At 39.2% G+C, this 13,125-nt stretch overlaps 1 protein-coding gene and 1 non-coding gene across 3 annotated transcripts in view; one reads left to right on the forward strand and one right to left on the reverse strand.

Annotated features, from left to right (window-relative positions):
* The window catches only part of TANGO6 (transport and golgi organization 6 homolog), a 158,181-nt gene that overhangs the window by 99,740 nt on the left and 45,316 nt on the right, over positions 1-13,125 (forward strand). The gene's annotated exons all lie outside the window — the stretch shown is intronic.
* Positions 1,427-1,486, reverse strand: LOC138374027 (small nucleolar RNA MBII-202). The gene has a single exon (XR_011231311.1). It is a non-coding gene; the product is annotated as a small nucleolar RNA MBII-202 (small nucleolar RNA).

The raw sequence follows: 13,125 nt of genomic DNA on the forward strand, positions 1-13,125 counted from the left end.
CTGGAGCTATGTTGGGCCTCCACTGTCAGTGGAGCTGGAATGAGAGTTTCATACTTGCGCAGCAGCAAGCACAAAAAGAAGAGGAAAGTCAAGCAGAGAAGGAAGTGTGTTGACGCTCGTTAAATGTCTACTGTGTACCAGGTTGTCAACATATATCTCATCTTACCTTCCCAATAAATCCTATAAAGAGGCTGTTGTTATACCCACTTTATAGATGAGCAAACTGTGGCTCAGCAGTTTGTCTAAGTGGTAAGTGGTGGCACTAAGAATTGAACCAAAAACTTGAAGGAAGTTGCTCTAGGCTGTATAAACTGAGAGTAGTAGTTAAGAGATAGGCCCTAGACTTGCGCTGCCTGGGTTCAAATCCTGAACTGCTTCTCATTGGCTGTGTGATCATAAGAATGTTTCTTAACCTCTAGGTGCCTCAGTGTCCTCATGTATAAAATGAGGATATTAATAGCACTATTTATAGGGCGATTGTAAGGATTAAGTAAGGTAATACTTAGAGTAATGTTTGGCACACAGTGAGGGCTCAATAAATTTTTATTTTTGCCTAAGTGAAAAAGAAAGATTTAAAAAATTTTAAGGATTAAAAATTAAAGAAAATAAGTACTTTATTATTTACTATTTATTGAGTGCCCACATGGATCTAGGAGGTGGAATACTGGGGAATTTGCTTTCTTTGAAATCAACTTTATCAAGGTATAATTTACATACAATAAAATGGTCCCATTGTTAAGTGTACATTTCAACGAGGTTTGATATAAACCCATGTAACCATCACCACTATCAAAATATAGAACATTTTCATCATGTCAAAAAGTTTCCTTATACCTAGTTACTCTCCCATTCCACATCCCATCCCAGGTAACCACAGATATGTTTCCTGTTATTTTAGATCACATTTGTCTTTTCTAGAGTTTCATGCAAATGGAATCATGCAGTATATGCCCTTTTGTGTCTGACTTCTTTTCTTCAGCATAATGTTTTTGAGATTTATCCACATTGCATATATCAGTAGTTCAGTACTTGTTAACTGCTAAATGGTATTGCTTTGAATGAATATACCACGATTTGTTCATATGTTTGCCTGTTGATGGACATTCAGGTTGTTTCCAGTTTTGAGCTATTATCAGTTTAGCTGCTATGAATGTGCTGGTACAAATCTTTGTGTGAATGTATATATATATTTTTTTCATGTCAATACCTAGGAGTGGAATTGCTGGGTCATACACCAGGTGTATAAGAAACTGCCACTGTTTTCCAAAGTAGTTGTACCATTTTACATTATGACTGGCCGTGTATGAGAGTTCCACTTGCTCTGTATCTTCTCTAACACTTGGTATCAATGGTTTTTTTTTAGTTTTAGCCATTTTAATGGGTCAATAGTGGTATCTCATTGTGGGTTTTTTCCTTTCATTTTTTTTTTCCCTCAGTTACCAGATGGAAAAGTGTTCAGAGGTACTTTCATCAAAGCAATTCATTGTGGGTTTAGTATGTATTTTCCTGATGACTAATTATACCGAGCATCTTTTCATATACTTATTTTCTGTTTATGTATCTCTTTTGTGAAGTAACTGTTGAGATCTTTTTCCATTTTTTAATTGGGCTATTTCTCTTCTTATTATTGAGTTGTAAGGTTCCTTGTATGTAGTAGAATCTCTCTTGACCCCATATCTTCTTCCAACTATAGCTCTAATTCTCTGGTCTCCTCCAGAGTAAAACTCTTGGAAAAAGTTGTGTGTGGCCGGGCACAGTGGCTCACACCTGTAATCCTAGCACCTTGGGAGGCCTAGGCAGGAGGATTGCTTGAGCCCAGGAGTTTGAGGTTGCAGTGAGCTATGATGATGCCACTACACTCTAGCCCGGGAGACAGATCAAGACCCTGCCTCAAAAAAAAAAAAAAAAAAAAAAGGAGTCGTCTATACTTGCCGGCTCTACTTCCTCCCTTCCCATGCTCTTCCCAAGTCCCAAGTAATGGGACGTTCATCCCCAACATTCCCTTATCAAACTAAGTATTGACAAAGCCAGTGATCAATTCTTCATCCTCATGTTACTCAACTGCCCAGTAACATTTTGATATGTGTGACCACTCCTTCTTTTTGAAATACCTTCCTTGCCAGGCCTCCCTGACAATGGGCTTGCCTGATTTTCCTCCTGCCTCATGGCTACACTGCCTCAGTTTTCTTTGCTGGCTCTTCCCCTGCTACTAGATCCCTCAATGTTAGAGTCCCCCAGGGTCTTGCCCTAGGTCCTCTTCTGTCTTCCATGCACACAGTGCTACTCAAGACATCACTTTTTATGAAGTCCATTTTATGGTTTTTTTTAGATAGAAAGTTCATGCTTTTTGTATCCTAAGAAATTTTTGCTTACCTTAAGGTTGAGACAATTTTCTCCTATCTTTTATTTTATTTTATTTTATTTTTTTTTTGAGACAGAGTCTCACTTTGTTGCCCAGGCTAGAGTGAGTGCCGTGGCGTCAGCCTAGCTCACAGCAACCTCAAACTCCTGAGCTCAAGGGATCCTCCTGTCTCAGCCTCCCAAGTAGTTGGGACTACAGGCATGCACCACCATGCCCGGCTAATTTTTTCTATATATATATATTTTTTAGCTGTCCATATAATTTCTCTCTATTTTTAGTAGAGATGGGGTCTCGCTCTTGCTCAGGCTGGTCTCGAACTCCTGAGCTCAAACGATCCACCCGCCTCGGCCTCCCAAGTGCTAGGATTACAGGCGTGAGCCACCACGCCCGGCCCTATCTTTTATTTTAGAACTTTAATAATCTTAGCTTTAATAATAGTGTTTAGGTCTCTGATCCATTTCAATTTAATTTTTGTGTTTGGTGAATAATTAGGGTTGAAAAGTTCATTTGTTTTTTTCGTATGGATATCCAGTTATTCTACCATCATTTGTTGCAAAGGTGATTATTTCCCAATTGAATTGCTTATATGCACATGGGTCTATTTCTTGATTTATTCTCTTCCATTTATTTATTAATACATGTCTGTACCTGTGCCACTGTCACATCATTTTGATTATTGTAGCTTTATAGTAAGTGTTTAAATCATGGTTAAGTTTTCCAGCTTTGTTTTTCTTTTTCAAAAATATTTTTTCTATTCCTGGTCCTTTATATTTCTCTATAAATATTAGAATCAGATTATTAATTTCTACCCAAAAAAAGCCTGCTGGGATTTTGATTGGGATTGCATTGAATCTACAAGACGGTTTGGGGAGAATAGACAGCTTAACATTATTGTGCTTTGTAACTTATGAACATGATATATTTTTCCATTTATGTAGTTTGTCTTAGTCAGTTTGGGTGGCCATCCAAAAATACCGTAGACCGGGTGGTTTATAAACAACAGAAATGTATTTTTCACAGTTTTGGCAGCTGAATTCCAAGATCAGGGTGCCAGCATGATCGGGTTCTGGTGAGGTCCCTCTTCTGGGTCGTGGACTGCTGTCTCCTTGTTGTAGCCTCGTGGTGCAATAAGGACAAGAGAGCTCTTTGGAGTTCCTTTTATAAGGGGACAAATCCCATTCATGGTGGCTCCAACATCATGACCTAATTACTTCCTAAAGGCTCTACCTCCTAATGCTATCACATTGGGGGTTAGGATCTCAACATATGAATTTTAGGGGAACATAAACATTCACTCTATAACAGATCTTCTTTAATTTTTCTTGCATTGTTTCTGATCTTAGGGGCAAAGCCTTTAGTCTTTCACCTTTAAATATGATGTTAGCTGTAATTTTTCTGTTGCTATCCCTTATCAAATTGAGGAGGCTCCTATCTATTCCAATTTTGCAGAGAGCTTTTCTCTAAATCATAAATATGTATTGAGATTAGATACACCTATTTAGATGATCCTATGATTTTTCAAACCTTTTTTCTGTTAACACGGTGAGTTACGTTGATTGATTTTCTCATGTGACACCAACCTTGCATTCTTAGCTAAACCCCATTTGGTCCTAGTGTACTGTTATTTTTATATATTGCTGATTTGTTTGATAATACTTTGTTAAAAATTTTTGCATCTTTTTGTATGAGGGCTACTGGTATGTAGTTTTTTTGTTTGTTTTTTGTTTTGGGGTTTTGTTTTTGGTATATGTTTTCCTTATGGTATCTTTGCTTTTGGTATTAGGACAGTGCTGGCTTCATAAAACAATTTGAAAAGTGGCTCCTCGTCTATTTTCTAAAATTGTATTGAATTCACCTGTTAAGCCATCTGATAGTCCTCTATGTGTGAAACTTTTTAAATTCAATTTCTGTAGAAGATATAGGGTTATTCAGATTTTCTGTTTCTTTTGGAGTCATTTTTGTTAATCTGTGTTTTTCAAGGAATTTGTCCATTTCATCTAAGTTGTTGAATTTATTAGCATAAAATTATTCATAATATTCCTTTATTATCATTTTAATGTTTATAGGATTTGTTGTGTTGTCTATCCCCTCTTTCATTCCTGATATTAGTAATTTGTGTCTTCTCTTTTATTTTTTACCTGAGTGATCTAGTTAGGGGTTTATCAATTGTATTAACTTTCTTTTTCAAAGAACCAGCTTTTAGTTTAATTGATTTTCTGTATTGTTTTTAGTTTTCTGTTCCATTGATTTTCTCTCCTTATCTTTAATACTTCATTCTCTATTAGTTGTCTGTAGCTGTAGAACAAATTACCTCAAAATGTAGTAGATTAAAACAACAAACATCTATATCGCAGTCTTTACAGGTCAGAAGCCCAGACCGGGCTTAGCTGGGTTCCTCTGCCCGAGGGTCTGTCACAAGGCTGCAGTCAAGGTGTTGGCTGGGGTGTGGTCGCAGGGAAGAATCAGCTAAGGACAGAGCCATTTTCAAGCTCTCACTGTCTTGGTTGGCAGGATTCAGTTGTTTGCAGGCTGCCGGACTGAAGGCCTCAGCTCCTTGCTGACTGTTGACCAGTGGCCACCCTTTATTCCTTGCCACATGGGCTTCTCCATGGGGCAGCTCCCAGCATGACCTCTACGTTCCATGAGAGCACTCAAGCAAGAGAGAAAGGAAGGACAAGCAAGATGTAACTTTGTAAACTAATTTCAAAATTGACTTCCTATTACTTTTGTCATACTCTGTTTGTTAGAAGTGAGTCACTAAATTCAGCTTCCACTCAAGGGGAAGGAATTACACAGGGCATGAATACCAGGAGAAGGGGATCAATGGATGCCATTTTACAGGCTGCCTATGTTGCCCAGATTGGCCTTGAACTCCTGGGCTCAAGCGATCCTCTCGTCTCAGCCTTCCAAGTAGCTGGGACTAGAGGTGTGCTCCACCACATCCAGATAATTTTTTTATTTTTTGTGGAGACAGAGATCTCACTGTGTTGCCCAGGCTGGTCTCAAACTCCTGGCCTCAAGTGATCCTCCTGCCTCGGCCTGTCAAATTGCTGGGATTACCAACGTAAGCCACCACGTCTGGCCTCTGTTGACTTTAAATGGGAACCATTGAAAGACTTCAAGGAGGGAAGAATTAATCATAATTACATTTTAGCAAAATCTCTTTGGTCACTCCATGAAGGATAACTTAGAAGGGGACAAATCTTGAAGCAGAGAGACCCATTAGGATGTTGTTGAGCCAATAGATGACAGTGGATCTCAGATGAAGGGTTACATGTGAGAAAGAAGGAAAAAAGATGTCCCCAGAAAAGAAAGGAAGCGTGAGAACAGAACAGAAGTGGGATGCATGTGATGAGGATGGAGAACTGAGACTTAACCCGTCTCCCTGAAGAGGTTATGTTGGCTACTACCTTGGGGAAGTACCACAGAGAGTCTAGACTGACATGATGGCCATTTGGGAATCACCATAGATTCCTACAGGAAGTAGCGTGTTGAAAGATGTGTAGGTATGTTTGGCAGGGGCATGAAAGATGCTGAAGAAAAGAGAGCCTGGAGCCAGGGAGATAGCTAGGGGGTGGTTGTGGTGTTCCTTGGCACAAAGAGAGGAGCACTTTGATTAGAGGATTGTCTGTGAGAATGGTGAGAAAAGGTAGATATTACAGGCAATTCAGAGGAAGAAATGAGAGACTGTCTTTTTTTTTTTTTAAACATTTAGTGGAGATGGAGTTATAATCCACCCAGCAACGGTTATTTTCATAGAGCTATTGAGAGGCTCAAATGAAATAATATAAAAAAAGTCACTTATAAATATATGAGTATCTTTAAAGAGATATATTTATCACTATGTTAACTGCTGTGGTGGGGTTGCCAGTACCAAAGTAGAGAGGTGGGACCATCTACAGTGGCAGCCACTGGGCAGATAAATAAGAATTTGACATATGGACTTAACCTTGGAGTGCATTTTACCTCTGTCAGAGGTGTGCACTGTGACCCTATAGTCATAACTTCCTAAGTTTCGATCTTGATTCTTAACATTTAATAGCGTGGACAAGTTAATAACCTCTCTGTTCCAAGTGAGGATAATTATAGTAACTACCTGATAGGGTGGTTATGAAACGAAATAAGATAATATAGGTAAAGCATTTAGAACCAGTATCTTTCATGGTAAGGAGTGAATAAATGTTGGTTGCTATTCTTTTCTTGTTATTTTTGAATGAGTACATCATATTCTTTCATTTTCCCAAGACAAAAGCCAACCCTCGTGAGTAGCCTTTCTGTCCAGTAAAAAGTGTGATCATCCTGTCCTACTCCAGGACAAAGATCCAAGTTCGTACAGATGTTTCTTTGACGGCCCTTCGTTGTTTGCTTTAGAAGTTACTCATCTTTCCAAATCATTCTTATGTCCTTTTTTTCCCCCCAAAATCAAGCTTTGTAGCCTACTTTAAAAAGCAGAAATCTTTACCTTTTATAATTAGATCTCTTTAAGTAGATTCGCGCAGATATTACAGTTGTTTTCTAAAAATCACCAGCTGCAAGAATCCCTGGCTCAGGAGATACAAGATGCCATTTGGAAAGGGGTCCTTTCTTTAAAGATAACAACATAATTATACTGAGATGTTTCAGCATTTTATTCGGCTGTTATTTTTATTTTCAGTGTCTTCATACTTTTTTCTTCTCATCTCACTCCTCTATTCCAGTTTGGAATAAATTAAAGCATTCATTTGGATTCTACTTGAGTATGTATGAGAAAGAACACCGGATAGTAAAGCACCTGGTTTTCTCTTTTCTTTACAAGTTTTGAAATAGATTTTTGCATTCATTTCGACTTATGGACTTGCAAGAGAGTAAACCGACAGTCTAATTGAAATATAGTATTCCCTTTAGGAAGAAAATGTAACTTAATTTCCCTCTTGTTGGATTTGATGTAGTAGGAATTGACTTGTAGCACTTGAGGAATGATCTGCTAATAATTTAAACATGAAGTTACAGTCTCAGACCCAGGCTTCCTGATTTATGTTTGTCAATATTATGAGGCTAGCTAACTCTTGGGCATGCTTTAACGAGTTTGAACATTCATGTGGCAAATTAAATTAATTAAATCACTGGAATGGTTTTAATACTTTAATGATTACAGAATTGTAAAGAGAGTCTCCTTCATTAAGAATATCTAAATTTTCTCTTCTTTCATCTTTTAAAATAACTTCCCACAAACCTGGAACTTTTCCTTCCTTGAGATCACATTTCTAGACTTTACTTTGTTAATTTCACCCTTCAAGAAAGTTTCTGGAGACTGTTACTGTCTGGAGCACCCTTTTCTGGAGAATTCAGTCTGTTTGTTTTATCAGTAACGCAGGAGGGTAGAGTCAGTTATTGCAGGTTTTCCTGGTAGGGTGACTGTGTAAACTGAAAGCTTATTCACCAATTAAACCAACCTTGGCGTTCCAATGAACTATTTAGATGGAATGAGTAACCTTAGTTAATACATAACTGTAGAAGTCTTGGCATCTCCTGTTTCAAACTGTCTTTGTTTCTGTGTTACTTTAGTTCATTGAGTTGCCAAAAATCCACTGATACAAAGCATTTCCTGTATATTGTTTTACTCCAAAAGGTATTTTTGTCTATGGTTCTTATTTGCATATCACCCTGTTTTCTGAAGAAATGGAAAGAAAGAAAACATCCTTTTGCAAGTTGAAGTGCAAAGTAGCGTTTGGCTCTGTAACACTTCTCCCGTCATTTAAAACTTCCCTCTACAGGTCCTTACCCAAGTTTGACCATCACTAGAAAGTAATCAGATTTCAGAAATTGCCCTACCTTCAAATCTTTCTCACACTTTCCCTGCCTACAAACAGTAGGTAGCAGGTGTATTAATATTTACTAACGGGTAGATGGAAGCTTCCTATTGTGTTGCCTTTCCTGGGATTATTTTGCATTTTTAATAAGGAAGCTATTTAATCCAAAGGAATGAAGTTTAAATGATTAAATAAAATCTGAGGCAATACGGTTTACTAATAGAAGAAATATTTGGAGACAAGAAGGTCTCACTCTTTAAAATATTCTTGGTAGGTTACTCGCACCAACAGTAGTCCCACTAACAAGTTTTTTGTTATTGTTTAATAATTCATCCTGTGGGGATCTTCCCATGCTCGCATCTGAGCCTATCAAAGTATCTACACACAATTTGCATCCAAGTCTTTCCTGCTTGTGTGGTCTGTGTGTGACCATGAAAGGGAAGGCTAAGAGCCCCTGAAGTCTTTGCTGACCTATTGCTAGTTCAGGGTCACCTGTTGGTTACATTACCTTAAAGAGGATAACAGTATGAATGAAACAACAAAAGCAGCAGATCAACACTTAGCCTCGGGGCGGAAAATGGGTCCTGACATGTAGACAGCAGTAGGGGGAAATCTGTGTGGGGACTACCCAGCATTCCTGCCCAGTGACTGCTGTGACCTACCTGCCGGGCAGGCCCCATCAAGACCAGAAGGTGGCTTTGGCTCCAACACTCTGCAGTGCCCTAATATGTGCATCAGTCTAGGGATTTAGCAACTTTCACAGGGCCATTTGTCAGTCATCTTTTATGGTTAGGAAATCGGAAGTGTTCCTTTCTTTCCACTTTTGAAAACGGGAAAGAAGAGGGGAATTTTTCCTTCTCTTCAGGCTAGAATGAATAGGATTCCAGCCCTTAACCAAGACTATTAAGTGACAATTCTGCTGTTTGCCCATAGACGAAAGGGGCTTATTCTCATTGTACCCTATTGTTTATGCACCATTTTAAGACTTAAGTCACTGGCTTCTCTTCCATGCATGCCTTATACAGTTAAACAAAGAAAGATGAAAATTGCCAAGACCTTGAAATGTCAGAGATGTGGGGCAATCTGTTGGCCACATTTATGTCCTTTGTTTTAGAACGGAAGTTCCTGCTGTTCTTAATGGAGAGCCAAGTAAAAGTCCTGGTGGCTGCAGAAAGAGCCCTCTGCCTGGGAAACAGGAGTCTGGTTTTGAGAACTTGCCTGCCTCTCAGACAGAAACTTGGTGACCTGGGATAGGCCTCTTTCAAATTCTCCTTTCTTTGTGTGTGTGATACAGGGTTAATTATATTTTTCTCTACCTACCTCAGATTCTTGTGAGGCTCAACCAAGATAATAGGCACAAAAGTACTTTGCAGATAAAGAGGCTTAGAAACGCACACAGCGTTGTTTTATTCTACAGCATTTTATTTCTGGGCTGCACTGGAGCTGCCTCTTTTATATTAACTAAGATCTCCCTCCTGCTCACAAAGGACTATGTGGAGAAGGAGGGAAACTGAAGTTAGAGAAGAGACGATTCCCCCAAGCTGCAGGGAGAATTCAAGGCTGGAAAAGTAATCGTTGTTAATAGGTCAAAATTTACCTGTGAATTTTTTAATGTTGTCATCAAAAATTAATTGCTTTTAAGTTACTTAATTCTCTAAACGGCTTTTGGAAAGGAAATCCTGCCTGTCAGGATCTGCTGTGTCAATCTAATTTCCTTCTGACCTTGACAGAAATTGTAATCTCTGTCGACTCTGGCCCACACGTGGCAATAAGCAGTATTCGTGAGATGTTACAAGAAACCAGTCAATTCTTCTACTGTATTTCCTTCGGTAGTGTGAGGTAGAGAGTTCTAGGTCCTGAAATGCGGGAAAAATGAGTCGATGTTAGCAAGTACAAAAAAGAGCACATCTCAGATTCCTATTCCTGACTTTAAAAAAAAAAAAGACACATGAAGATGAAGAGAGTCAGATCTATATTGTGTCTCCTGTTTCTTCATGGCCTGGATCAGCAAGAGTATTTCTGCCAGGGCCTATGGCCCTCCAGGGTGTCTCCTCTAGAGATCTGTACACTCTAGTTCCCAAATGAATGGGAAGCTAAGATGGGAGGAAAAGTAGTTCATCTGGATCTCTCTCTGTCTCTCTCTTTTTTTTTTTTTTTAATTTCAATAGATTTAGGGGGTACAAATTTTTTTTGTTACATGGATGAATTGTATAGTGCTAAAGTCAGGGCTTTTGGTTGTACCCATCACCAGAATAGCGTACATTGTACCAATAGGTAGATTTTTATCCCTCACGCCCCCAGCCCATGGATCCCTTTCTTCAGTAACTGATGTAGTGAAGTCATACATGTCGCCACACAGAGATCCAATTATTGAGACAACCAGGATTGCGACAGACAGACATCTTGTCAGGAGAATGGAAAGAAGCTGCCTCAAATCCAGTCTCTTCGACTAAGGGAAATCATAGGCTTTTTAAGGAGGGGCCACGTGCCTTGGGGCAGGTGGAGGGAGAAGGTGAGGGCTGGCATCAGGAAATCTGCCCTGGGGCCTTCAGAATCTCAACTCCTTTGCCTTACAGAAAACTCATCATTTCAGGCCGGTGTGGTGGCTCATGCCTATGAGGTCAGCACTTTGGGAGGCCAAAGCGGGAGGACCACTTAAGGCCAGGAGTCCAGTCCATCATTTCTAGGAAACAACTCAAAGGGTCAAGTAATTACTTAAGGGAGAGGATTATAAAACAGGGGGTTCATGGAACCAGTTAAAAAGGTTAAAAATACATATTGTATCCTTTGACCGTTTTACACCTTTACCTTTTGTTCCCCTCAAGATATCTAATATCAAGCTGAAAGTACAGAAAGTGCAGTCCTGGAGAAAGGAAGAACATACTCGAACTAGTTAGATTACGGGGGGGGTACAAACACCATAATTGAGATCCTGGAGTCCGGAAAGATAAGATTAAGGGTCACAGATTTACAGATATCTATCTCCACTGGTCCATAAGAGGAAATGAAATAAAGAGCGAAAGAGATTTGGATTGGACAAAACTGAAAGGCTGGAGCACAAAGGTTCTTACATTCTGGCACAAGTCTTAACTATCCCTGGGTTAATGTTTGTCCAATGTGGTTTGACAGAGCCGTACCCAGAGATGGGATATTGGACCAAATGGCTCACTATACGTAGGACCTCCAGGAGTCTAAATCTGCAATATTTTTCTTGCCTCTGGTAAGAGACTTAAATTATACTAATATTTAAAAACAAAACAGAAGAAATGAAGATTTAGAAGGGTTTTTGTTTTTGTTTTTAAGAGACAGGGTCTTGCTGTGTTGCCCAGGCTGACCTCAAACTCTTAGGCTCAGGAGATCCTCCCTCCTCAGCCTCCCAGCATCATCTTTTACAGACAAATAAGGGCGTGAAGAGCCGGTAGGAGCAATGCCGTTCTCAAAGCAGTGGGAAACCTCTGAGTTATGCTTGGCTGATGGTGGAAGCAGGACTTAGTTCCTGTAGTGGGCACATCACCGAAGAATCCAGATCTCCTGCCTCTTTGTGTTTGAGGGGAGCAACCATTGTGAATCGTCTATGAGATTAACCCCAAGCCTAATTAGTCTCTGCGATTTTGGAAGGTAGAGGTGTGTTTTCATGGCAGATTCTGCTTATGCACATAGACCTGTTCTTTTCTAATATGTGAATATTTTTATATATAGCTTCTTTTTTTTCAGCTTCATTGAAAAATAGATTCTTCAGTCCTCCTTCTGCCCCTCCCACTCTCAAAACTTACTTTAAAAAAAAAAAAACAAACAGCTCCTTCATCTCTAAATCTCCAGTGCCCCATGGAGTCCCTTGTACATAGTGCGTATACATTAAATGTTTTCACTGAAATCTGGGGTTTAGGGGTTAAATTCTGATATATTTTCAGGGGTCTGTGAATTCTCTAAAAGTATTTTAAAATTTTTCTGTTTTTATTTTAATGATAATTCTGAATCGCCCGGATCCACATTATAATCAAGTTGTACTGCACAATTTCATTGCCCATGTTTGTGTTTGAGAAACATTGGACTAAAACATCACTCAGAATATATGTAAACTTCTGATTACAGAGCAGTGCTGGCTGTAAGTGATCCTTCAATTTTTGGAAAATATAATTGGTTTTACCCAGCAGCCCCTTTACCGACAGCGTAAGATATTCCTCAGTTACTTCCTCTTGGTAGACAGAAGAGAGTGTTTAGGGATGGTTTTATCTGTGTTCACTTCTGTGTCTCTAAAAAAAAAAAAAAAGGGTGGGGGAGATAGGACAGAAGGAAGAGGGTCCCCATACATTAATAGAGTGTTAAAAGGATGGTGTAAGAATTTGGCCAAGGGTGGAATTTTTTTCTCACTCAATTTTTCTCAATTTTACTTGTATGGAGGTTTCAGTGAGCTAGGAGTATGGTTGAGCCCTTCAAATCAGCAGATCCCCTGACTCCAAAAGTTTACTGTGTTAATTCAGATTTGCTAGCACCCCTCCACTACGAAAATGTCTCTGGTTACAAGTACCTCGGATCGTTTTTGGAAGAAGAGGGGATCTGATACACATAAATGAAATCTAGGCTTCAAGGTACCCTTGAAAAGCTTGATGAAAAAATCTTCCAAATCCTAATTTGTTAAAAGAATCTTTTTTTCCACAATGCCATAATTGATACAGGTAAATCACAGGCAAGTTAAAATTTTTTCAGCTCTCTCTTTTCATATGCGTTCGATTTTTCACCCTCTAAAAAGCAACTCCTTTTTATCACGTTTGTTCCAACAAATCTGGATCCTTCACTGGCTTTCTTGAACACACAGCTGTTTGCTTCTCGATAAGGTTGATTATCTCTGATTTCCTGAAAAGAATACAGAGATGCAAAGAGCCAGGTGTTGTCATTACTGCTGCACAGAGTAAAAGCAGCTAGAGTGAGACTGAGATAAACCCCACTGACGAGAATACTTGAACAAGCATGTAA

Source organism: Eulemur rufifrons, chromosome 23 (assembly GCF_041146395.1).
Source record: "Eulemur rufifrons isolate Redbay chromosome 23, OSU_ERuf_1, whole genome shotgun sequence".
Lineage (NCBI taxonomy): Eukaryota > Metazoa > Chordata > Mammalia > Primates > Lemuridae > Eulemur > Eulemur rufifrons.